The sequence below is a fragment of the Gambusia affinis genome, linkage group LG11 (genome assembly GCF_019740435.1).
Source record: "Gambusia affinis linkage group LG11, SWU_Gaff_1.0, whole genome shotgun sequence".
NCBI classification, from domain to species: Eukaryota; Metazoa; Chordata; class Actinopteri; order Cyprinodontiformes; family Poeciliidae; genus Gambusia; species Gambusia affinis.
The window spans coordinates 23,948,239-23,973,106 of record NC_057878.1 but is presented as its reverse complement, the minus strand read 5'-3'; the positions used below and the strand labels follow the sequence as shown (position 1 = coordinate 23,973,106).

The window sequence follows — 24,868 nt, the reverse complement described above, 5'->3', positions numbered from 1 at the left end:
TGTCTTTTCATGCCACTTGAGGTCAGTACAACCCACATTACCATTCTCACAGCACCCAGCAGCATAGATTTGCAATGTTCATGAATGACTGTGCTGCTGGTTGTCTTTCAATAGACGGTCAAGAGCATAAAATACATAAAAAATGAATGAAGTAACTTTCAAAGAGATTTGAAAAAAATATATGTGTATTGTCTCAAATACTGATTTATTATGACACAATGGATTCTGTAATTTAGCAACAGAAGTTTTTATAAATAAAAATCAATCCTATTTGCATCAGCTTACTGTACTATAAATGTCAAAATTCTGTATTGCTAGTCCAAAAATATTGCAATTAATTGATACCTTTAATGACTATACACTTAGACCTTTATGCTATCATACACTGAAATACATAATTTTAATTTAACCTATTTTATCCCTACTTAAAACATTTTTTAAAGCAAAACACTAATGTTGAGAACTAGATAGAAAAAAGTCAGTTGCTTACACACATCTCTATGTTTTATTATTCAGCACAAAGATATAGAAACAGTAACAATTGAAGAACAAATTAGAAGTTATTAAAATATCTTTATTTATTAGCAGTCCTCACACACTAAGCCATTGTTATCTAATCAACAACATTTTCTTCTGTCCTGTAGCCATTTTCAAACTCTGAATATTTCACAAATCTCCTTAAGGTCTTACTGCTTTTGCTCTACTTCACAGCAGATGGTGTATGATCCTCCCCCCCATTTAAATACGGTCACAGTCAACAGGAATCACTCATGCAAACTGGTGCAATATTTGAGATGTGAGCAGACAAAAAGACAGCTCGTTTGTTGTCTGGGCTTTTTTGGTCGCTGTATCTTTGTCAATGCTTTATTCTTTAAATAATTTACCTTTTATTTTTAAATAAGCCAAAATTAAGGAGAACAAATGCTAAATGTTTAGGTTTTGGATAAAGTTGTGTAATCTGACAGACAAAAACATAAAGTTTTGTGCAAATTCTGGTATTTTAAATACTAAAATTTAAAAGAATAATACAAATTAAAAAACATGATTACAAAATAACAAATTCATGCAGAAGAAACACTTTTCTTCTGCAGTTTTTCAACATAAAACTTTCAACATGAATACTTAGTATTTATGTGTAACTTTTAGTGACAAAGTCTATTGTTTACTACTGATCTTCAAATGGCACCTCAAGCTCAGCAGACAGAAAATAAAATTAGAACAATGAAGCTTACAGACAAACAAGAAGTCTCATTTTAACAAACTGTAGGTGTGTTTGTGTCTGGCATATATTTAGTTAAAATATTAATTGATCTTCATTCATTCAAGTTACTTGTAGTCGGCATAATATACAGAAACTTTAGAAATGGGTAGGAAATAGTATAATTTTAACTTTAGTTGTAACTTTAGTTATGAAAGTAATATTTTTAAAGGCTTAAATACTCTACACTGCTTACTATGATATGAATATTGTAGGGAGAAGTTGGTGATGCTAGTTGCCTGGTTGTTGGGCAAAACATAACAAACTAATAGTTTAAAAACTATCAGTTTTTAAAATCCGTACCTATTTTAAAAACTAATAGTTTCTCTAAAATTATGCTTGGATTAGGTATGTTTACCTTGGTGCGTTTGAAATCAAACACCGCGCCTCCCACTCCACGGCCACGCCCCAGTGCCCCTTTGCAGTTGCGCAATTACGTCGCTGCACAGCTCGCTGCTGTGCTGCTGCAAGGCAAGAGAGCAGCTGCAGAGAGAGAGAGAGAGAAAGAGAGAGAGAGCGAGAGCGAGCGAGAAAGAGAGAGAGAGCGAGAGCGAGCGAGAAAGAGAGAGAGAGCGAGAGCGAGCGAGAAAGAGAGAGAGAGCGAGAGCGAGCGAGAAAGAGAGAGAGAGCGAGAGCGAGCGAGAAAGAGAGAGAGAGCGAGAGCGAGCGAGCGAGCGATCAGGGATCGCTGACAACAACGGGCTGGCTCATGCTGGAAAAGTCAGAAACGCAACATTTTCTCTCTGTGATCCGACAGTTTTCAACTCCAATCTTATTCTCTTTCTGACAAGCACACTGTATGTTTTCTTCACTCACTTTGGGACTGCATTTCTCATTCCGACGGCCTGAAATGACTGGATAGGTACCGCGTCTAGCCAATGCTTGCTGCAGGGGCTTCTGTCTTGTGGATTATCCGTCGTCGTCGTCGCCGAGCAAGTCGTACAGTCGAGCCCGGAGGAGGCCCCGCTCTGCTGGATGGATGTGTGTGAGGCGGCGCGGTGATAATGATGCTGCTGCTCGGCTTTCATCGGCATTGGGTCAACTGATCTTGGATGTCCGGGCTACATCGCCCCCCCTACACGAACCATTTTCTCCCACAGCAACACTTTAATTCCTTAAAAACTGGACGCCCCTGGAGCAGTTTATGACGGTAAGAATGAGGACGCTTTATATTTTTCTCCTAACAGTTGACGTTAGCAAACTAGCTTAGCTCTGTCACTTTAACACACCGTGCAGCTGAAATTGCTAATAATGCTACATAACATTGGGGTAACAGTTCAGAAAAGGCTTTTTCTATTTTAACCCCTTTTTTAAAATAGGAAAATGTGAAGAAAATTTAACGCAAGCTGTGACTGTTATGCTGCCTCCTTGTTAGCTAGCTGCTCTTTTTTTTAGCCCATTCAATATTTTTTTGTTTAAAAACAGTAGCTATAGAAATGTGCGTTGCATTTGAAACATGCATTAAAGCGTTAAAACCCGTTCATGCACCATTCTGTTGACATGCCTATTTATTTATTTGTTTTTATCCTATAAAGGAGTCAACTCATTCATTGGGGTGTGTACAATAAACCCCTTTAATGACGAGTCCAGTTAGCTTTCAGTGCGGCTTATTCGCCACCATTGCAACGTTTTTATTTTACCGTCTGTCAGAAAATGCGAAACAGAGTTTGGTTGCTTGTTGGTGACAAACTGATGAAGCAAGGCTTCACATTGTAGAAACGTCACACCACTCAGCTTGCGTGGATAATCTGCTTACAGAGAGCCTGCTTTCAGTGTGGCTTTGCATTAATAATCGTTATTTTTGGTTGAATCGGCCTGCTGGATGGGAGGTTGTTTTATTATGGATGGTAAAGGTCTGCTGTGATGAGGCGTCCTCCTTTTTTTCCTACGATGACGTAATCCTCTACCATCCGTGCCACATCTTTCGGGTCGCAGTTGGTTCCTCCGCCGCCTGCTGCTAGAATCATATGGACCGTGCTCAGTCCAGTTTGTCTCACCCGTCTCTCTATCCGTGGCCCAGTTGAAGTGCATGAATGACTGTAAATTTGCATCGCATTTCACTTTGAATGGAGCACCTCATCGGGACCAGAGAGTTATGAATGAAATCCAGAGGCAGAGGTTCTGTCCAGGGCCGGATTCAGGAGAATATGGGCCCCTGGGCCACAACAGTTTTTTTCTCCCCCAATAACATAATAGTTAAAGGGATAATTTAGGATTTTTGAAATGCAGCTCTGTTAAAAAGTTGTGAGCAGATAACATCTTACCTGCAGTAGATGTGGTGTCCCCTTGCCTGTGTTTATTTTGGCCTGTTTGCTTTTCAAGCTTCAGATCATCAAATAAATGTTGATATTCTAATGAAAAATTAGATAATAATTGAATAATTCTTTTTGTAAAAAAATAAAATCCAATACCCCTAATAAGACCAAATAACTTGTTGTTGGTCTTGGACATTCTTGGATTAGCAGTTAGCTTTAACCCCTTAGCTTGTCTAATCTGGGTTTATACCAAAGGAAGTTGCAGAGCACAAATTTAAAATATGAAGTACTTATAACCTTTTAGCAGACAATCAAGCTATAAGCTCTAATTTTAGCCTCACATCAAATTCAGGGTTTGCACTCCATGTTTATATATTTTTATTTTTCTGAAATTATATTTGCACTTTTCTAAATATTCCTTATATCACTTCTGGAAGTGAAATGCTTAATTAAAAAATAAGCATGACTTTAAATCAGGTATCTTAAATATATGTATTTAATATACATATGAAATATATATATATATATATATATATAGGTATATATATATATATATATATATATATATATATATATATATATATATATATATATATATATATATATATATATATATATAGGTATATATTTTTCCAATTTTCTGTTTGAAAGATTGGTCAAAAACTCAAATCGTATATAATCACTAGTAGGTGCACTGACAAAAACATTCTTCAGTGTGGAGGTTGTTACTCAGTGAAGAAGACTCAAAGGCACCCATTTTATATGATGTGTTTAAAACTAAACTCAAAGGAAACATAAGAATCTATTTGAAAGGAGACCGTCTTCTATAACATGTTGACATGTGAGGCTTGATAGAAGTTTGAGGCTTCAGAGAAATGCTTAGTGCTAATAAACAAATGTTGTATAATTAGAGCGTGCTACAAAATTAGTCTTGAATTCATGTGAAAAATATAAAAACAAGAAAAGTAACATAAATAAAGCTGTTAAGTTTTTCAACTTATTAAAGAAAGACTTATTCCCGACTGCTTGTTTTGGTCTTTTGCAATATTAACCCCATGGATATGTTATGTTGCTTTGCTTTGTGTGGTCTGGTTTTCTCTCACAGTCATGCCCAGCAACAGATTGAAAATTAAACCATAGTTAACATTCCTCTTTTTATTCAAAATTGAAACTCGCTGTATTTCTGCAAAATTAACTTCTGACGATGTTTGTTTGGTTTCATAAGAGTAGAGATAAGGTGACCATGAATCCATGTTTTCTTTCAGGTCTAATTCATAAATTACTGCTAGGCATACATTAGTTTTGAAGTTGAACTAAATAAAAGCAACCCAGATTCGTATTATGAAATAAAAAATACATTTCTCACTTGTGGGCTGATCAGAACTCCGGTCTGAACTCTGTGTGTTCCTTTAACTCTGGTTAAGTTCTGTGTTTTAGAAGTGAAGGTGGCTCAGCTGGGGATGATTAAGCTTCCCATGGCAGGAGCCATGCTTTTCTTGAGAACCACACTTGAACCTGTGTGGGAGCAGGAGGAGCCACAGATGTGATAAAATAGGAATAAACTATACCTGTTAGCAGAGAGCAGGGGGTAACCCACTTTGGAGCAGTTCGGGTATTACCACTAGATGTTTCTGAGAATTACCTAACTCTGGCTGTGAAGTAAAGTAACCTACTCAGTACAGTGTCATTGAACACCACAATTTCATTGTTAATGGCAAAAATATGGCATAATCTAAAGTGATGGACTTGATTTAAATACTATTACAGTTGATTTAATGCACCTATTTTAAACACCAAACAAGCAGAATAATTACCAAAAACCACTTATTGAAAGTTTCTTGCATCCATCTAAGCATTTAGAAGTGAGTTCTGATGTACAATGTTTTGTGATCATTTCAACCATTTGTTTGAAGTTAAATTTAAAAATTGGTCAATTAAAATAGATATTCATATTGTTTTGCCAGCTGTCAGCAGTCATGGCCTTTTATCCAGAAATATGTGGATAGTGTATCATTTTGAAACCAATTTCTTCCTGTATAAATAAAATGCACCAATTATATGAATGGGAAGGAAGAAGACAAAAACTTTCAGCGGAATTGGATGCAGGGCAGTCAATTGTTTCTTGTTTCTACAATCAACCAGATGAAAATCTCTTTATCAGTGCAGGAGCTGTGGGAGAGCAGATCGCATATTAATTGGAAAGGCCCATTCAGTTCTGCTTGTGGCCAACCGTTAAACCACGTTGGTTTTATTATTGTTTTATTTTGCCACTCCAAAGGTGTATTTATATTAGAAACAACATAGTCCATTTCATGCAGTTTGAAAAACAGGTAGTTCACTACTGTAAGCTGACATTAGGCTGAGGACGAAGATACATGTATTATGGAACAAATACGTATTGCATAAAGCTCTCTGCTGCCTGTTTTATCATTTTGCCAGTGTTACAGTTGGGATTTGTCACTGTAATTGTTTGAAGTGATAGTTGGTAACTATAAAAATTGCAATTACAAGTAAACATTTAGAGTTGTTACAACTTTTAATGTAACAGTACTTGTTCCACAATAGTGTTTGTGAAAATTTAAACAAAGCCTGAAAGATGATGACTGCTAAGCAAATACTATTTCATTTCTGTTTGCTAACCCGTTAGGAGCCATTGCACATAAGTAGGATGACAGTAATTTTGTTTTTCCTATTCAGCACTTTGCTGTTTTTAATAACTAAGGACTACCCTTGGTCAGGTGATTAGGACTTAATTAGTCTTATTGTGGCTTCTGTGCTTTACTCAAATCTAAAATGATTTGGAGAATGGTTCACCAAATCAGTAACAGTGTTGATGGTTCTGTAATGATTGAAGAATGCAGAGGATTGGGTTTTTAAGTATTTTAAAAATGAAACTACTTCAAAATCATCATTCTACAAGTTATTATTTAATTTATGATGTTCCGCAGATCAAACATGGAGTCAAACATGTACCGCTAGTAGGAACAGGTGTGCCCACAGAAGTCAGAAGTGAATTGAACTATTTGACTAATCAACTAAGGTTTATTCTTGCTTGAACAATAAACAAGCCTCCAGTCACTAGGTGGCAGTGCTCAAACTAATCAACAGGCTGCCTTTTCTACCCAGTAGAAGAAGTAGCCATCACAGGCGGTGTACAGTGCTAACAGAGGAGCAGGAGACATGGAGGAGTTTGACTGTTAAAAGAAAAAAGGATGAGGCTAAAATGTAAACAATATTTTTGTTAGTTTTGAACAAAAAAATGTTAAAAAGTGACATACCTTTTTGAAGAACAAGCTGAATAGGCTGAAAAGTAACCAAAGTTTACAGTTTAGAAAAGTTTTGATTGTTGCTGTGTTTAAAGAAATTAACATCCCTTTGAATCATTTGCACTTTTTTTCTTTTCAGGCTGACCAGTTTTGATTAAATGTTACAAATTGAGTTAATAAACTGATCTCGGAAATTGTTTTGTGACTTTAAGCAATAAGATGAGCTGGAACAACTTAAAATTGATGTTGTTTCAGATCATTTTATTAATCTGTTTTCATATTCGGGTGATTGGGTGCAGAACATTGGTTCCAGTGGTTTGCATAGATAATAGCCAAGTAGTATCAGATTTTCAATAGTATTCAATTCAAGATGGTGCGTGAAAAATTTTATGTTTCCTGGGGGGGCATGACGGAAAATAATTTGGAACCACAGGCCTAATCTGTTGACGCTGATGCATAATGTTTCCTTGTTAAAGCTTGGTAAGGAAAGACTTTGTTATGTGAAAGACTGAGTTTATGCTGTGGGGTGGGCTTTATGTGTATCAATTGGAGAATGTGCTAAATATTGAAGTAAGGAAGTTTCTTTATTTTACTGTACCCTTAAAAGCAGATACTTTGGATCTATTCTTTAATATTTAGCTGTCCAAAATACTTATTATTACTCCCTTTCTCTGTAAAACTATTTAATTATACTTGTGTCTTTCCACTCTTTCTTTGACCAGCAGCTTATTTTTTGTGAGTCTCAAAATTTTAGAGGCACACCGTTCCTCTTCACTTTTTGCTCAGTAATACAGAGAGGTTAAAATGGGTCTCAACTGACAGCTTTGGTAAGAGGGGTATTGGCAGGGTGCTGTGAGCAAGATAAATTATCAGGCATGAAAGATGTGAGCATTTCCTTCTTACATTAGACCACTTGGGGTATTGCCAGAGGTTTGCATAACTATGCCATGTATGCAGTTGTTTTTCTGACAATCCCATTGAATTATATGGATAATTTTACCTCAGCACACAAATTAAGAGCTTAGTTATCAAGTATGCTAGAGAAGATTTAGGCAACATTGCAACACTCTTCGTGAGCTTGAGTTGTTAATCTGTGCCTGCCAGTGTCTAAGTGAACCACCTAAACAACCATCCATGCAGGCAAATATCTAACCAGATAAGTCTGAAAAAGGCAGCTAGTTAGTTAGTGGGTTGTCGCCAGAGAGGATATGGCAACCAGACATTAGCAAAAACTGTCTCCTAAACTCCAAACACAGCTGTGTTTATTTGCTGCAAGTTGCCACAACTACAGAACGCCAGGATGAAAGTGTCTAAGCAGATCGTGACTTTGGAAATGGAAAGCATGTAATGCCATATTGACAGTGAAGCTTTTATTTTTGTTTGTTGTGAGGAAAAAATTTCTGAATTAGTTTTTAGGAAGCGGCTGCTTTCTCTCATTAAATGTTGCAGGTTTTAACATCTGAAGCTCAGATTTAAATATTATTTTCTGCCTGTGAACACTGGGTTAAAAATAACATTGGCCCTGTAGATAAAGTACAGAAGAATTACATATTATAGTTCTTTCTTCATATACATTGAAATGCAGGTAATGGTATTGTTTCTATTGTATTTTTATATTATTTTTATGGCCTTTGGGTTTTGCATAACCAATGAGATGGAACTGCAAATTATGTTAATGATCCTTCATACCTTAATATGAGCTGATACTGCATATTATCTGGCCATGGAGGAGCTAGATGGAAACCTCCACAAAGATCAACTAATGCATAGTCTGCAGATTACCTAATTGAAGATTTAATCTTCAGTAAACTACTGGTCTTTCATTATGATCAGGCAATTTTGGTAAATCCTGCTGTAAATTCTGCTTAGTAAATTACAGGGTTACTGGGATAAATAGTACCACAGAAAAGTTGAGAATAAAACAGGTTGGAATGGACATTAACAGGACTTGATGTCTTTTAAAACTAGGGCTGTTCGATGTATATGAAATGTTGCATTGTGTTTTTGTGTTTGATTTGATGTAAAGTACTTTGAAATGCCTTGCTGCTGAAATGTGCTAGACAAATAAAATTTGATTAGATTTTTTTGATTTGATGAAAAGCTTGCGATGGGTCTGGGAAACATTGGTAAATATTGTGTCATCTGTCCTTCTGCTACTGTCAGCTTTCAACATAAGTTCTTCTAACTTTTGTTTAAATAAAATGTTAGAGGTGCTGCTGCTAAAAGATTTACTGCAGTAACTTCTGCATTTCATTCAGAGTGCTGAAGGCTACTGGGCCGTTTATTCTGAGCCTGGCTTTTAGATTAAAAACATCTGAACCACAAACATACAAAGCCAACAGAATCCTTTACCAGAAAAACATTTCTCCTATCACAAGGGCTTACTAATAATAATAATAAATCCTCCTGAAAAATAATAATAATAAAAAAAATTGCTGGCGTTTAGAGAGATTAAGCGTTAAAGCGATTTGTCAATTAATATTTTTAGGTTGGCTTAAAAATGTCTGAAGGTTTTTAGTCCATGTGTATTCATTCCTATATATTGTGTGCCCAACAGGCTGTATCATGACCAACCCTCTTTCCTATCACACTGGACTAAGATAATGTTGGAGACAATATATTTCTTAAGTCTCACACAGTAGCTAGAGTAGAAAAGACACTATTTGGGGGATGGAAGAAGAAATTACACTAAATAAGGTGTAAAATACTGAGTGAAAAGTTTGAAAAATGTGTTATATTAAAGTTTCTTTTTTCAAATTTAAAGAGGAATTTGTGGGGTTTGCTTTTTACCTCCCCGTCTGCCGACCTTGGTTTTGTAAAGAGAGGCTCCAGAAAGCAGCTGTTGTAATTAATCATCTATTATCGTCCTTATTATGAGCCACTGATGAGTTCCAACCTAGTTTCTGGAAAACACACTGCTCAGTTGTACCAACAGCAGCATTACACTGTCATTGATTTATATGAAATAGATACACCACCAATATAAATCACTCTACTACTGGTAAACAGAACTGACAAAGGTTTACTCTCGTAATTTGTGACATTTAAAGTTTGAGCTGCTGTTCTTTGATATGTACGCGCAAAATTTGCAGGTTAGGAAAGCTGTTTTTTTAATTCAAATTGTCTGTTTTTACTTGACCTGAAACAAGATGGATGACACACTGCTGGGTTTAGCCTGTTTTAAAGTGACAAATCTCATGAAATCAGTTACTGATTTGTCAAAATGTCAATTTTTGTTTTAAATATCTTCAGTCTACTCAGCACAGAACGTTTAAGCTAGGTATTTCAGTTTTCCAAACTGCATTTTCTTTCAAATATTTTAGATATGCTCTTTGGAAAAATCTGTGAATAAACAGATTTTCTCTGAATAATTTAGTTAGATTCCACAATATAAATTTTCGAAAAACTTTACTAATAAATTTTGCTGAACAAGAAATTGTCCCAGATTTGTGGTGATAATACTGCGGTATTGAGATCACTTTCAAGTATCATAATGATGGCAGCAAAATAATGCAAGTACACCCTGTAAAAGATAAATAAATTTTAATTTCTAATATGAATTTAACACAGGAACTGGAAGATAATTTTTTAAATCTTCAAAATAATTGAACAAAACAAATAAAATGGCTAATGAAGTTGTTCTTCAAAAAAGAAACTACGGTAGTTGAGACCAAAGCCCTCCAGTCTTTGGTAGAAAGAGAGACAAAGAAAACAATCAATCATCCAAATAGAAATGATCAAGCTTGATTTAATTTATCATGTGCTTAATTGAGTAATTGCTTATTGCAACACGCTTAGACGCAGGATAGCTTGACTTTTGCAGTGCGACTGTGGCTCAGGCTTGTTTGCAGTTTCTTTGCAAATTCGAGCCAAGCAGGAGAAGTTTGCAGCTCCTTCTTTACGATCTCCAGGTATGCAAGTACAGCTGCTTCCTGGCTCTTCACTCAGTAATCATTCTTCAGGACATGTTTTGTCTTGTCCCCCTACTTTTCTATCAACCATCTTACGCCCCCACCGTCCTCCCATACACACACACACCCACCCACACACACCAACATTTATAATCCTTCCCCCACTTTCCCAACATTTTCATGCCTCGTGTATTGACTTGTGCCTAACGGAGAGTTTGTCGACCCATTGCCACATGCTCATTATAACCTTCTGCCACTTGGCTAAACTGAGCTGTGTGTGTATGTGGGTCAGGTCTGCCCATGAAACAGCTGCTTAAAGAGCTTTGAATACCTTAGCAAGGCAAAGGACACAGTTGCTCAAGCAAACTGGGTTAGAGCCTAGAATGGGCAGCTCTCCCTACTTTGTTCAGTTTCTGTTATGAATATTGCATTGAATGTATTATGAGGGCCCGTGGTTGTGCTTTTATTCGGTTATATAACAAGAAGTGTAAAGTCCTAATTTCACTGCCGTCTCTAAACTCTACAGTGTCCTTGCTTCTTGTTTGGTTTTTCTGTGTATTTTGCTGCAGCACTTGACAGAGGTTTTACTGGAACATCAACAGTTTACTTAGTAAAACTGAATTTTATCCCCCCCCTGCTTGTTTTGCTTGGAGATCTGTGGAGGAAAAGCAAAGCGATTCCATATCCAACTCAAACATGAAGAGCACAGGAGCTTATTACTTCTCGCCTTACCCCACACTGCTTCCTGCAATTTCTGAAAGGCGTTTTTCTGTTTTTATCCATCTCTTTTTTTACATAATTTTTTAATCAATCTGTATTGTTGATGAATCATATTGCAAGTGACTGAGCCAGAGCTGTTTGTAGATTCCTCCTCTCCATCCTGTTGAGCCAACAGACATGTGCCAAGTGTAGCTTCAGGCTATGAAAATATTTTCACGTTTAGGAGCCTTTGAAATCCATTTGATTTCTTTATCGATATGTTTCACATTCACACATTCATAAACATGAAAAGTTCCCATAGCTTTGATGTTGGTAAATGAAATTTTAAGAGGTTTACACAAAAAATACCCAAAATTGAATTTATTATGTATTAGTGCCCTGCATTTTCAGTTGGACTTTTCTTGGCATATTTTTTAGAAATATTTTTTTGAAGCTCTGACATGCGACTTTAATTATGTTTTCTTTCCTTAAGATTATGATAAAAGAGAAAATCATGTTCTGCACGTTCTGTTATTAAAACAGTACTTTGGAATCCAATATTTGAAGAACTACAATTTTTCTCTAACTTATGCATCAAATCAGCTTATCTAATTCCTATTATACTAAAATAAAGTACATCAATCAATATGCAGTTGGTTGAGGTGTTTAGAGACCATAAATGGCAGGAAGGAGTAATTAATTTGAATACATTCAATAAAAAAAAAGAGATTATTTTCAGTATTTGATCTGAAGTGATCAAGGGAACGTTCATCAATTCTGATGTCTGGTTAATTAATAGGTTAATTTCTCATATTTTACTCTTTTTTTTTTTTCAAAAGAAAAATTTCACTTAAAAATTTAATTAAGTCAATACAAATATCTACAGAAAAACTTATTAAACAGTTCACATTTTGGTCTTGTTGAAGATCTTTGCATGAAGAGGATTATGTAGGAAAGGTGGGCTGGTTCTAACTAACTAAATCATGTTGATTGATCTGTTATTAATGGAGAATTAGGGAGTCCCTATTTTTCATTCATTGTGATAAATTTTGAAAAGGTTTTGTTCTGTTTTCAACTTGAATCCAATTGAAAGAAAATGGTATAAATCAGATCTCTGGCCCATTGGTCGTTTCAATTTAACCATTAGATTAAAGGCAATTGCTGTCAAAAAGTTTTTTTTTCATGTAAAAGAAGATTCAAAGGCCCATTATAGGAAAACATGTATATTGTTGAATTGGTACATGAATGGTAAAAATAAAAATACTTCAGAACTTGATAATGTAATGTCACATCAATAATAAAAGAATGGATGTAAGGAGGCTGAACTGCTGTAGTAACCTTGATGATGAAAAAGAAAAATCAACTCATCTTTGTGAATCAACAGTAGTTTACTTCTGTTGCTGTGGTACCCAGGCAACGGGAGTATAATTGGTTTGGAAGTCAAATAGGGACAAATCTAATCTCTGTTATATTGAAGCTGAAGGCTTTAGACGGGTATTTATAAATTGCGACAGATCCTGTATTAGTCAGTCACAGAAACAAGACCAGAGTGCAACGATCGCCACAAAAAATAGTTAAGTGAAATGAAGAGGAGATGCAACATTTAGGCTTTTATTGTGCAACACAGACTTCTCTCATTTTTATGGTCCTGTCATCCAATTCTGATTTTCTCTTTCTCAGAATATTGTTTTGTCTTAACTTAGTTTTATTTCAACAGTTAAAAGATACAAAATTGAACTGCAGATGTTCTTCAATACTCAGTGAAGGAATTTTTATCTGATTTTTCTGAACTCAAAACAACATAAATAAAAGAGTATGCTTTTGTCTACAAGCTAAAAAGTTGAGTTTTGACAGAGTTATCAGGACTAAGATAGATTCTTACAGCCTGTCCATCACCAGTCCATCAGAGGCCACAAATGCACGCACTCTCACACCTACAGACAATTTAGTGAGATTAACCAATTAACCTAAGTCATGATTTTGGAATGTGGGAGGAAGTCAAATTCAGTCCCAGGGCAAACATGCCTACTCCCTGCAGAAATACCCAAGGATTTTTGCCTATTAAATATGTAAATTTTTCATTAATAATTTGTGTCATTTGTGACTTAAATGTATAAATCTGTTCCTTTGGTACCTTCTTCTTTAACTTGAATTGCTGTGGAGCCAATTATTTGATGAGTGCTCCACATTGAATGCAGTCATTGAAGTCAATAACTAATAAATGTTTACTTTGAATTGTCTTAAAAGCATTTAAATTATGTAATCTGGGTGCAAAAGCGTCATAGATGAAAAACACCCACTTTGCTTCATAACATAAAAACAAGCTTCCCTGACTTATACTTCAGTTTCCTTACAAAAGTTCTTTAACTTTTGTAAGTTAATGAACTTACAAAAGTTAGTCTCAGTTATAAAATATTGAGATAATTTATCTAATTCAGGTATATTTATATTTTAAAATCAATTAACATTTTTAATTCAACTTGCTGAAAATCTGAATAGAAAAAAACCCTTTTTATTTCCAGTTTTGATTTGATAATGTGTGGTCAAACTTCATGTTGGCTTTTTTTTTAATACTTAAAGTCCAGCCAAAGTAGACATCTAGAGACGGCACAAGTGTGCAAAAGTAAATACAACTTTGACATCTTTCAGTTGCTTGACTTTAATCCAACATGCTCCTTTTCCTGTGAACTTTGAGGGTTTTTTTGTTTACAAACTTGTTTCATAAATAAATAAAGACTTACTAGGTGTGTCCTGATTCAATATTGATATTGGAAATCGGTCTGTTATCAGACAAAAAAAAGGAGTATTGGATTATATTGCCCGCATCTAAAATCTCCGATGTATGTATGATAGAATCGCTCTGCTCCAGCGTTTAGTCCGGCCTCACATTTCTATCCATCATCTCTTGTGTTCCACACGCAGACCCATTGGTAAATAATAGTTGAGTCAATTGTTGTTGACTATTGTTCTCTGTTTGAGTAATATCACTTAATCAAAATGTTTTCTAATATTCCAAACTATAAAGTATTAAAAAATATGTGGGATTTGTGACAGCATCAGGTCAATATTGGTATTGGCCAATACATAAAGCTACAATTTCGGTATCATATCAGAAGTGAAAAAGTTGCAAATCCATTTCAGTTTGCTGTTCTTTATAATCTTTAAATATTAAGTTTTTAAAAATTTGGACAGAAACTGCTGACTTATTGTGCTGACAGCATCAACTTTATTTTAAAATTTTGGAAGCTGTTTCCTGAATTTCACATCTACAGCATTTCTGCAACACGTTCACCTGAAGTATTCACTTGTGCAGAAACAAACACAAACAAAACGTACAGCTCTACCCTGAGAGAAATCGGTATATCTGAGACGAGGACAGGGATAACACGGGGAACAAGTGTGTGTGAGAGGGAGAAACAGGCAGGCTGGCTGCTATTTTCTGGGGCAGGCCATCAGGCTGTGAGGCAGCAGGGAGGGATAATAACAGAAGCTGTTACATTCTTGTGGTTTCTCTGATTTCAACATGAGGCAGGGGGCCGGCTCTGGCTGACTCATGGCCGCTCTGCCTGTTTTCTCTCTCCGTCAGCCTCTGTGCCAGCATGGAGGCTATTACCAAGAGGACAGGACTGGGCATCTTTTGGGCGCTTTAATCCGAGACTCGTTGATGACAGGACAGTTAAAATGGTCAAAAATATGAACCTGTGGTGTGATTGGGTTCAGGATATGGTGGGGGGGCTTTTCCATTTGAAGAGCCAAAAGTGGGGTAGCTCTATGTTTGGTGCAGACACCAGATTGGTGACCCGTCGGCAGTCTAAACAGCAGCTTTCAAGGCTGTTTGTCACCTGATGCATCAGCATTCCAACTGGCACAGCTAAAAGGTTCAATGTTTCTGCACATTCAATGCAACAATAACATGTATGCAGTCAAGGCAACATGTTTTGTAGCTTTTGTATTTTTGCTCTGATTAATAGTGTTGCTACAAGTTTGAAGAGTCAAACGACTCATTGAATAACGGAGCAGTTTCCTGGATACAGAACTGCTTGACTCTTCTTTTGTCTTATTAAAGAACAGAATAAATGAAGCAGAATTGTGTGTGTGTGTGTGTGTGTGTGTGTGTGTGTGTGTGTGTGTGTGTGTGTGAAACCTGGTTTGAACGTGTCTTTGTGTGTGTCAGATCAAGGCTGCAGATGAAAGTCTATTTTCATCAGCTCAACATGCTTATAATTATTTTAAGCAGCACCGGTTTGAGCTGCTCTGTTGTCACACATTACGTTCTGCTGTGGCCTATATGCTTAGGTTTGTTGGTATAGATCAGGGCTCTGCAACTTTTAATTTACCCCAAGTCTGGCTAAAAAAAACTTGTTTGGGTCAAAAGTCTGCTTATAAGTTTTGATAAATATCTACTATAGAAATTGTGAAAAAAACATTACTTTCTTAGTAATAAAAATACATTTTCTTCTATGGGATACTGATATTTGTGTAATATATATAAGCTGTATATATTTATACCAAATGTCTATAATCTTTGAGCCTTTGAAAACAGTCAAAATTGGGAACACAATCTTATTCTATAAAGTTGATTCAGATTCTGAAAAAGCACATAGTTTCTGACCTAATAACGAAAAAAGACCTAAGTTATATTACTGGTGGTTTTGGAGTCATTGTTTTGTAGATATATGGTGCAATTATTCCATCACAATCTGCTAAAATCTGCATTTGTTATATCTTAATTTAAATATATTAAATGGTTTGTTAGTAAGACTGACTGTGGAAGATCCAAAGAGCAACTTGCAGCTCCAGAGCCGCAGGTTGCAGATCCCTGGTATAAATGCTAAATAATAACTGGAAATTAATTCATCTTTAATTGCAGAATTATTATCTTGCAAAGAAAATTCCTGCAAATCCAACCTCTAACTTCTATATAATTATTGAGTGTGGTGGAAAATACTGTAATTTTGTCAGAAATAAATTTAGAGGTGTCACCATTTTTACTACTCATCACAACGCTTATGAGATAAACATAACTATTGCATATTTTTAAACATATATTTAAGGTCTCAAGTAGATTAGAGCACCCAGAAACTTTTTTCTATGGTACAATTATATCACAGGGGAATATTTTACTTAGACACTCTTCAAAATGGAGACAATGTGTGTTAGTGATTAGGCAATGGCTTCTTACCAAAACTTCCCAATATTTAGAGCCAGAAAAATTAGGCAAATTGAACTGTAAGAAAATTGTAGTATGACCCAAGTTTGTCTCTATAAACTAATGACCACTGTTTTCTATGACGGAGGAATGCGACGATGTGGGCTCGTTTCTTTACCTTTACATAGAAACGTATAGTACTAGGATATTTTGAATGAAAATCTGGTGGCATCTGCCAGAAGACTTACACATGGTTGCTGTTGAATCCTTTAGTTGGATTAGGATCCAGAACAAATGGCTAAATCAGTGCAGACACGGTTCACCAGACACAAATGCAACCATCTTCAATAGGTCCTGTTGAAAACCTTTAGGGAGAAGAGATTATAAGAAATAACCCATAATATTACAGAGAGACTTTGCAAGGAGAAATGGTCAAAAATTCATCTCTCTATGCTGAAAATGAAAGGTTTTATCAGCTCTTTTTCAGTACAAGATAGTGCTACTGTAATACTAATTTTTAAAAAGTAAGCGTGAAAAGTGCTGTGTATCCCGGATGTGTGTGTGCTCTCCATTGAAAAACATTGAAGCTGTACTGAAGAAGCATGTTGCTTCCAGAATTGGTTCACCTGTTCCAGTTTAGCAGAAAGGCATGAACAACATCCATTTTATAACACTATTATTACTGCTCAGGAGAGTTTTTTCATACCTTTAAACCTCTAAGCGTGAGTGGGATGGGGAACAGCAATAAATTGCTGTCTCAGTTCATCTTACCTTCGGCTAACCTTATTTTCTACAGCGTGGCAGCAGAGTACAGGCCCTGAGGTGAATGTCAGGTAGGCCCACGCTTTCCTGTTTTGGCCCTGTTTACCAACCACAATGTGTTCCACCCTCCTCCGTCTTCTCATCCTCACCTCGTCGCACACTCAGTGGCAAAAAGATCCCCTTACACCTTCCCTACACACGTTTCTTGTTATAGGAGTTGCATGATACGTTCAAACAGGTTGTTGAATCAGCTTCTTGAGTTACATGTTCCTCTTGAATGGTGTGTGTTCTTGCAAAAGTCTCTGGATCTGCAGAAGTTCATATGAAATCCATCTTAAAAACATGGCAGCTAATAATATTTTTAGGTAGATTTTTACACGAGTTCTTGAAGAGTTAAAATTCTAAAGAGATGTTGCAAAATACCTGAGTGTAGAGCAGCCACCATAAATAACTGGAGCTACACCTTATTTTAATAAGATGCTAGAGCTAATGCAGTGATCTTCAGCCTTTTTGAACGAAAGAGACATTTTCTCTCAAGCTAGCCCCAAAAAACTTAGAGCAGCAAATGTTTTGTGACTTTTTGAAAAAAGATGTCTTGTAAATTTAAATAAATGTGTACTTTAGGAAATTTGCTAAAGTAGTTCTTCTTAAAGAACCACCACTTTATCTAAATTTTTAGGATTTAAAATAATTACAAAAATAAAATTTTTCGAAAGAAATATGGATAGTTCTTTTTCTTGTCGGATGGAAAATTATGTAAAATATACCACATAAACATAATCAACATAAACATAAACAAACTAAATAGAAGAAAATTTGATTTGAAAACTTATTTGAGGTATTTTCAGTGTCATTTTGTGTGGAAATTCGTTGCAAATATTTTAGGAAATTTTTTTAAAACGGTTAAAAACTAGCATTTGATGTATCTATTTTTAAAACATTCACTGGTTCTTTTTAATTTTTTTTTATCAAAGTTATTAAGAGCCATTTGTGACTGGGACCACAGAATTGAGACCCTTATGGCCTTGTAAGCAGCAAACAGAGAATCGTCTTATCAGAGAGAAATGTTTGGTCTATTATTCATTTTTTGATTTGTTGAATACCTACATGAAATAATAAGTCACCTCCCAAATAAGCATACAACAGAGAGAGAATATGTCAAGGTAACAGGTTGCATTTTGAAATATGAGCATAAAATACATAAAGAGTGCATATTACTTAAACTTATCCAATAGTCCAAGTACTGGTTGACAAATATAATACACTTTTTCATTTAGTCAAGGTAATGGTGTATTATTTTATAATTATTTTCTTTCTACCTGTCATGACGTTACAGTTCAGGCATACAAAGTGGAGAATCTGATGATTGACTTCACTTAATCAAAATTGGTCTATTATTAGTATTAACATTTTATAAATTGTGGCACGGAGAAAACCTTAAGTGTACCGGACAATGCAACTGTGTAGTAAAGCAATCTGACACTAGGTTTCCAGAAAAAGGACATGATTCCTCTAAAGAGTTTCTGTAAATATCTATTGTTTCTGTTTAAATGTCAACGCCTGACTAATTCTTTCTGTCAGGTTTGAGTAGGATGACAGACCGATGATTAAGAGCTGGGAGGAAGGTTGATAGCTCTTGATCACTGGATCCTCGTAGTGACCTCTGGTTTCTGCAAGTTTCTAGACTTGATTTTACAGTTCAGATAATTAATGACACATTTTATGTGAATGCTGTTCTCTCAGATTGTGACAGATTGTCGTCTTTCAATCTGGGTGTGAGTCAGAAAAAGTACTAAAATGACCTAAATTTTCTCTCATGTGCGGAGTTTAGATTAACATAGTGCTGCCCCTCTCAAACCTGTTGCTGTGCATTGCTGAAAAGGTAGACATTCAGCTTGATGGAAACCATTTTGTTAGCAAAAAACACTTACCTGTGTTTTGGACACAAAAAATATGAAACCCGTCACTCATATTACAGTGTAGCTGTTTCTAAGTGGATGAGGCCTAACACTGCTGTTTGCCGCAATAAGAAAATAGGCCATGGGACTCATTTTCTGTTTTAAGTTTCTGTCATACTATGGAAAATTTACCACTGGTCCATACTTACATAAGATGGTATTTTTTATGAGAATTGAGTTGTAGTCTTTGACTGCAATCTCAACTTTAAAGAACATGCTAAAAATCTTGCGTAAAATAATTTAATATTTTCACACATGACATACTACTTTACATTTTGAACTTTGAAAGACATCAACCTTTCATGACCATTTCGCTTGTGTTTGAGGTTTTAAAAGTCACTGTTCACCACTATTAAATTACTTCAATCAGAGAAAACAAAAATAATGCAATAAAACCTTTAACTCAAACCAGAGGAGACACTGTAATGAAAGACCAAACCAAATTTAGTCAAATATCAGTTAACATTACTTGCATAGCAATTACTTACAATTGCTATGCTGTTGCTGCATAACAATATCAATGGAGATTTACCCACCTTTCCTTCACCACAACCCTAGCATCCTTTATGAGATGTAGCAGCCCAACCACTAACCATGTATATCTAGGGTTTGTGTTGAGGGCAGCCAAAGGTTATCCAAATGACTAGATATGTTGTTGGGATGGAAAATATCGTACCTAATATTAAAACATCTTTGAGTGCCCGTAAGAAAGTGCTATATAAGACAGATGTCATTTATTATTCCAGCCAAAAATAAATGTTCTTAGTGGCTGCAGTATTGCCCAGATTGATATTATGATGACAGTTCCGATTCAACATGTTGAGCAGCTCTAATTAATACTGCAAAATTCAAGGTCATTTTTTTCAATAATCACAGTAATTGTTAATTTTCTGTTAGAAATAAAAACAATTAGATCATGTCTTACTTTTATTTTTGTATTTACTAAAGACTATCGTATTAATCCAACAACCTAACCCTAATTTGTTGTTGCTATCACACTTTTTAAGCATTTCTTACTCACTGATTGAGTCATGGAGCAAGCATCAACTGTAGAAAACCTTTCAAAAATGAATTTAAATGTCTCATTTACAATCCACTTAAAACTGTTCAACAAATTTGGCAAACGGCTTAAAAAGATATTACCTATGCGAAACAGCCTGCACAGACAGAAATCTCTTGATTTATCAGTGCGATGTTAAAGGAAACAGCAATACCAGCAAAAAGCCATGTAGTCATGCAGACAAAAAGCAAGCAGCATGAAGAAATGCTCATGCAAGGCATCAAGTTCGATTGTGGAAACTTTTGGCGTGGTATCACGGCTGTAATCGCTGTTCCACCAGGCTGCCATATTTATCTGGAAGACGACATTCAGACACACCCTTTCCCCCCTGAGTTAAGCGATTACCCTATTTACAAGCTAAAGGGAGAGGCTTGGTGTTTGGGGTTTTGGTTAGCCATGTGCTAAAATATTATTTGGCTTGTATGTGCAAGTTGTTTTGCATTAAACCATGGTTCATGTTGCATTCAGTGGCCTTTTCAATTAGTATGCCTTTGTCTTTTCCAAAATATGTTGAATGTTCTCAGCCCCAATAAAAATTGTGCCGTTTAATTGTTTAAAAACTTTCATGCTTTAACTGTGCCAAACTTGGATTCAGTGCGAAGGAGCCCGAGGCAAATAATTCAGTTCATATTTCCAGTTTGTGTGCTCCAGTTTTTTGATTTAAAGACGACACAAAGGAAATGTTTCCTGGCGAGGTTTAAGGTGACAAAGTGAGGTTTGAACTTTCCATTACTGATTGAATCAATTTTAAAATCTTTTCACTTAAAGGTTGAAGTTAAATCAAATATAAGTCATTTGCTTACTTTTAAACTTACTTTAATTAAGAGAAATATCTCAGTCTGACATCTTGGTGTGAGGTTTTAATAAAATGATGTGTGATTGTGGCTGCCTAGATCTGGCAGTGTAGCGCCTATCAGCAGAAGGGTGTATGTTTTTTGTTCTTTTTTTTGCTGCAGAACACCTGGCCTCCCTGCTGGCGGGGCAGGAATGTGCAAGGTTGGGGTGGGTGCAGGTAGAAATCTGCCAAGTGCTCAGAACTCGACCCCGGTAACATTTAAAGGTGCCAGCGTCAGCGGGAAAGCAACAAAAAATCAGGGGAATGTGCTGCTTTGCTTTAATCAGACCTGCTTTTCTGTCTACATGCTTTTCAGTTTCTCTTTGCGCATGCTGGGAGCTGTGATACAAGAATGTGTGTTTGTGCACATGCGCTGCATACTGTACGAAGGAGGGCGTCTTGTTTTATAATTAAAAGAGCACTGTCACACCCTGCTCATGTTTCTAATCTGAAGATTCTGTGTAGGTTTTCTCTTTTATATTTCTACGCTGCAGAATGTGCCAACCAAGTATCATCTTTTAAGTTATTTTCTGTTTATTTAAGAAAAATCTTGTAGTTTACAAAAGGTTTTTCATACAGAAGCTCTCAACTAAAATGGATTTGCTGTAAAGAAAACTTGTATTTTTATGTATTTCTTGCTTGTTTGCTCAAACAAATGTAAATGCAAAAGTTGTGCTAATTAATTTAGAGCACTTTTAGGCATGTTTCTTGCTATGTTAGCTGAAAGCAGGAAACCTCAAAAAGAGGGCTTTTACCCAGCCACCGCTGTGACCTTTGTGCTGTATGTAAATTCAAAAAAAGTGAAAGGAGTGGAGGCGTTTACACACCATGAGGAGATAGTTATGAGAGTTATGAGTTATAGAGACGATAATGCCGATAATTAAAATGACGTAGATAGTTTTAATTTATCGTACGATTAATTGATTTATCGTTTTATCGAGACAGGCCTATGTTCAAGCTGGATTTCTGTTTTTATCCAGTGTTATAAACCATTCCAATCGCAGAAGGATTTTTTTATTTTTCATCTTTACATTGATCCAGCAGACTTGTTTTCACTACAGATGTAAACAATTTTGAAAGGAGTTGTCACGGTCTAATTTTCTATGCCACATGGACAATTTAAGAGGGTTCTATCCAGTTTCGAGATCCAACAGTTGATACCCACTGCATGAAAGCATCTTTCATTTGTGGGCGCTTAAGATGCTATAAACTGTTGGAATGATCCAATATAATTGCTATACTGCTTTCAAGAAGCATTACAGAAACAGAAAAGCATATTTTTTTCCAAACACTATCATTACTTTGCAGCTTGAGTTTACTCCACGCAGTCACTTAAAATATTCAGTGCGATAATAATTTCAGAAAAAGGGCAAATGAATTTGACTTAGCTTTAGGGGTATTATTGTGATAGACTAGCCAAGAAGAAAAGGTGAGATGGAAGCAAAGAATGTGTGGAATATCAAAAGATGTCAAAGATCAGAAAGAAGCCTGGGAAGCAAAGGTATGTTGACAATAACAAGGGCAGGGGAAGGGAATAAAAAACTAATATGACCTGGATGACATAATAAACCTGTTGTGATGGTCAGAGGCGAGAAGTTGCGGGTTGCATCTAAAGGAGGCGAACACAGGGCTGCTTCCAGAATGAGCTGAACGGAAGCTGCTACAAGCCTCAATCATCTGCATCGTTGATTCAGCAGAATCCTCTGTGACAGGTGTTAGGTTTCATGAATAGCTGTGTGTGTTTGCGTGCACAAGCAAATGCCTGCTTCTTGGCACTGATGGCTACAATTTGCATAATCGGCCTACAAACCATACCAGCAGTTAAGTCTGCTTCGTTGGTTTTTTACCTTGACCAACTGATGGGTTGGTTATTTAAAATTATACTTATTGTGTTTGGGTAACCTCTTATCAGAATGCATATTTTTGTTTAAGTAAAAGCTGGTCTTAATATAAAAACAAACTCACTTCAAGTTCAACTGAAGTGTGTAGAAAATGTGATGTCACCTTTTGGCATTAATGCATGCTGAAGTTTAGTAGAGGCTGGGGCTTTTTACGGTGGTTCCTTGGCTGTTTGCTCAGTCAGCATTATTATTTCATCTGACGATGCTTAATATTAATGCTGTTTTGTTTTGTCAATAATAAATGACTGGGTTTGAATGTGGCCACCTCAGCCAGGGTACTATTACTCCCAGTTCCTTTGTTTTGGTCGTATGGGTGTTTTACAGAGAGAACTGAAAGTGAAGTGCAGTTTCTGAAACCTAAGCATGCATACAAGCTGTTTTACAACTGTTTTTATTCATTTGACATATAGTAGCCACACCTGAACCCCTTCTATAGGTCCCAGTGTGTGATGCTAACAAGTGTAATTTGGTATCATGAGCGTTTGACTCAGAACTTTAATCTTAGTGAGAATTTTTGTTTCAGATTGGTATGTCGTAGGTGAATAAAGATGGTCAGAAAAAAGCAGATATTTTTATCTTTTGAATCTACCATCAACCAACATTGTGTGACTCTGTTGGTAAAGTACACTTTACCACAGGAATACATAAGAAAAGTTAGTTCATTCTTTTTGGGTGTTTTCTGTTTCCACACAGATCTATAATTATTCTACATATAAACATTGTTTTATGTCTGAATAAATGCATTTTATTCTTGTTGCTGACCAAGTAGTACCATCTGTAATTGACCACCTGTTTGTTTCTGGCCTAGTTTTTGCTTTGTGAAACACTGTAGAGTGTTTTTATGCACAACTACTGTGCGTGTGTGTGCATGTGTGTTGTTTTTTTTTAAAGCTAGAGTCTATTTAAATATATTTCAATTGTTTCAAAGCATCAGAGCATTTGTATGCATGCCTTTGAGTTACTTTGAAGAAATTAGAGCATTAATAGAATTGTATGGGACAAATAAGTTCATTTGTTGTCAGTCTACATCTGTACCAAGATTGTTGTTTGGCTTGGCTTTTTGCATGCCTGACCTTAAAGTTAAATAATGCAAATGTATGTTTACATTATCTGCTAAAGTAAGAATGTTTGATGCAGAGCCGACAGGAATGCTGCAGGGCTGTCTGCGATTGCCATAAGTTGAGAGAAGCCCACCGGGGAGAGAAGCTTCAGGGTCACGGGCTCTTATAGTGCAAACACACAGATTCGGACGTACGCAGATGCTCTGCCGCATGTTTGTAAGCTCTGCTGACTGCAGAAAGCAATAATGGCAGCATGCTTCCGGAGTTCCGGAGGCTTCTCTCAGGGGAGCGAAGCCGTCCTGTCCAGCTCAGCAGAGCAACGCTGAAAAGAACACAGCGGTGCAGAAAATTATGGAACATTGTCAATAGAATAGAGTACAATTGAGAATGGTACAATACGACGGAACTGGAACAGTTTAAAAAAACAACAACAAAAAAAAACACAACTGAAATAGTTGCAGTAAGCAATTGTTTGCACAAAGAAAGAAACACCCAAATGTTAGTTGATTTGTTACCATCCATTATTTTTCCTTCAGGCTTTTAAAAGGCACACAGTATCCAGTGTCATGTTCCATTTGACACAAAGTCTTAAGAAAGCTGTTACAGTTTTTTAGTAGAGCACCAAAACCTGTATGAGACCGTTCCTTTTTTTGAAGGTGGGGCGTACCTGCACACATCTAATCAAACAAAATCCACATAAATGGATCTTTTCAAGTTTTATAAAAGCATGTTGCCTCTATCATTGCTTTTTTT

The 24,868-nt window shown here is 36.0% G+C and overlaps 1 protein-coding gene across 1 annotated transcript in view; it reads left to right on the top strand.

Annotated features, from left to right (window-relative positions):
• Nucleotides 1-1,860: 1,860 nt before the first annotated feature.
• ptpn4a (protein tyrosine phosphatase non-receptor type 4a) overlaps nucleotides 1,861-24,868 on the top strand; it is a 78,263-nt gene continuing 55,255 nt past the window's right edge. Inside the window, exon 1 of the mRNA XM_044131195.1 lies at nucleotides 1,861-2,408. The gene's annotated coding sequence lies outside the window, so the exon portion shown is untranslated. The remainder of the gene's footprint in view (nucleotides 2,409-24,868) is intronic.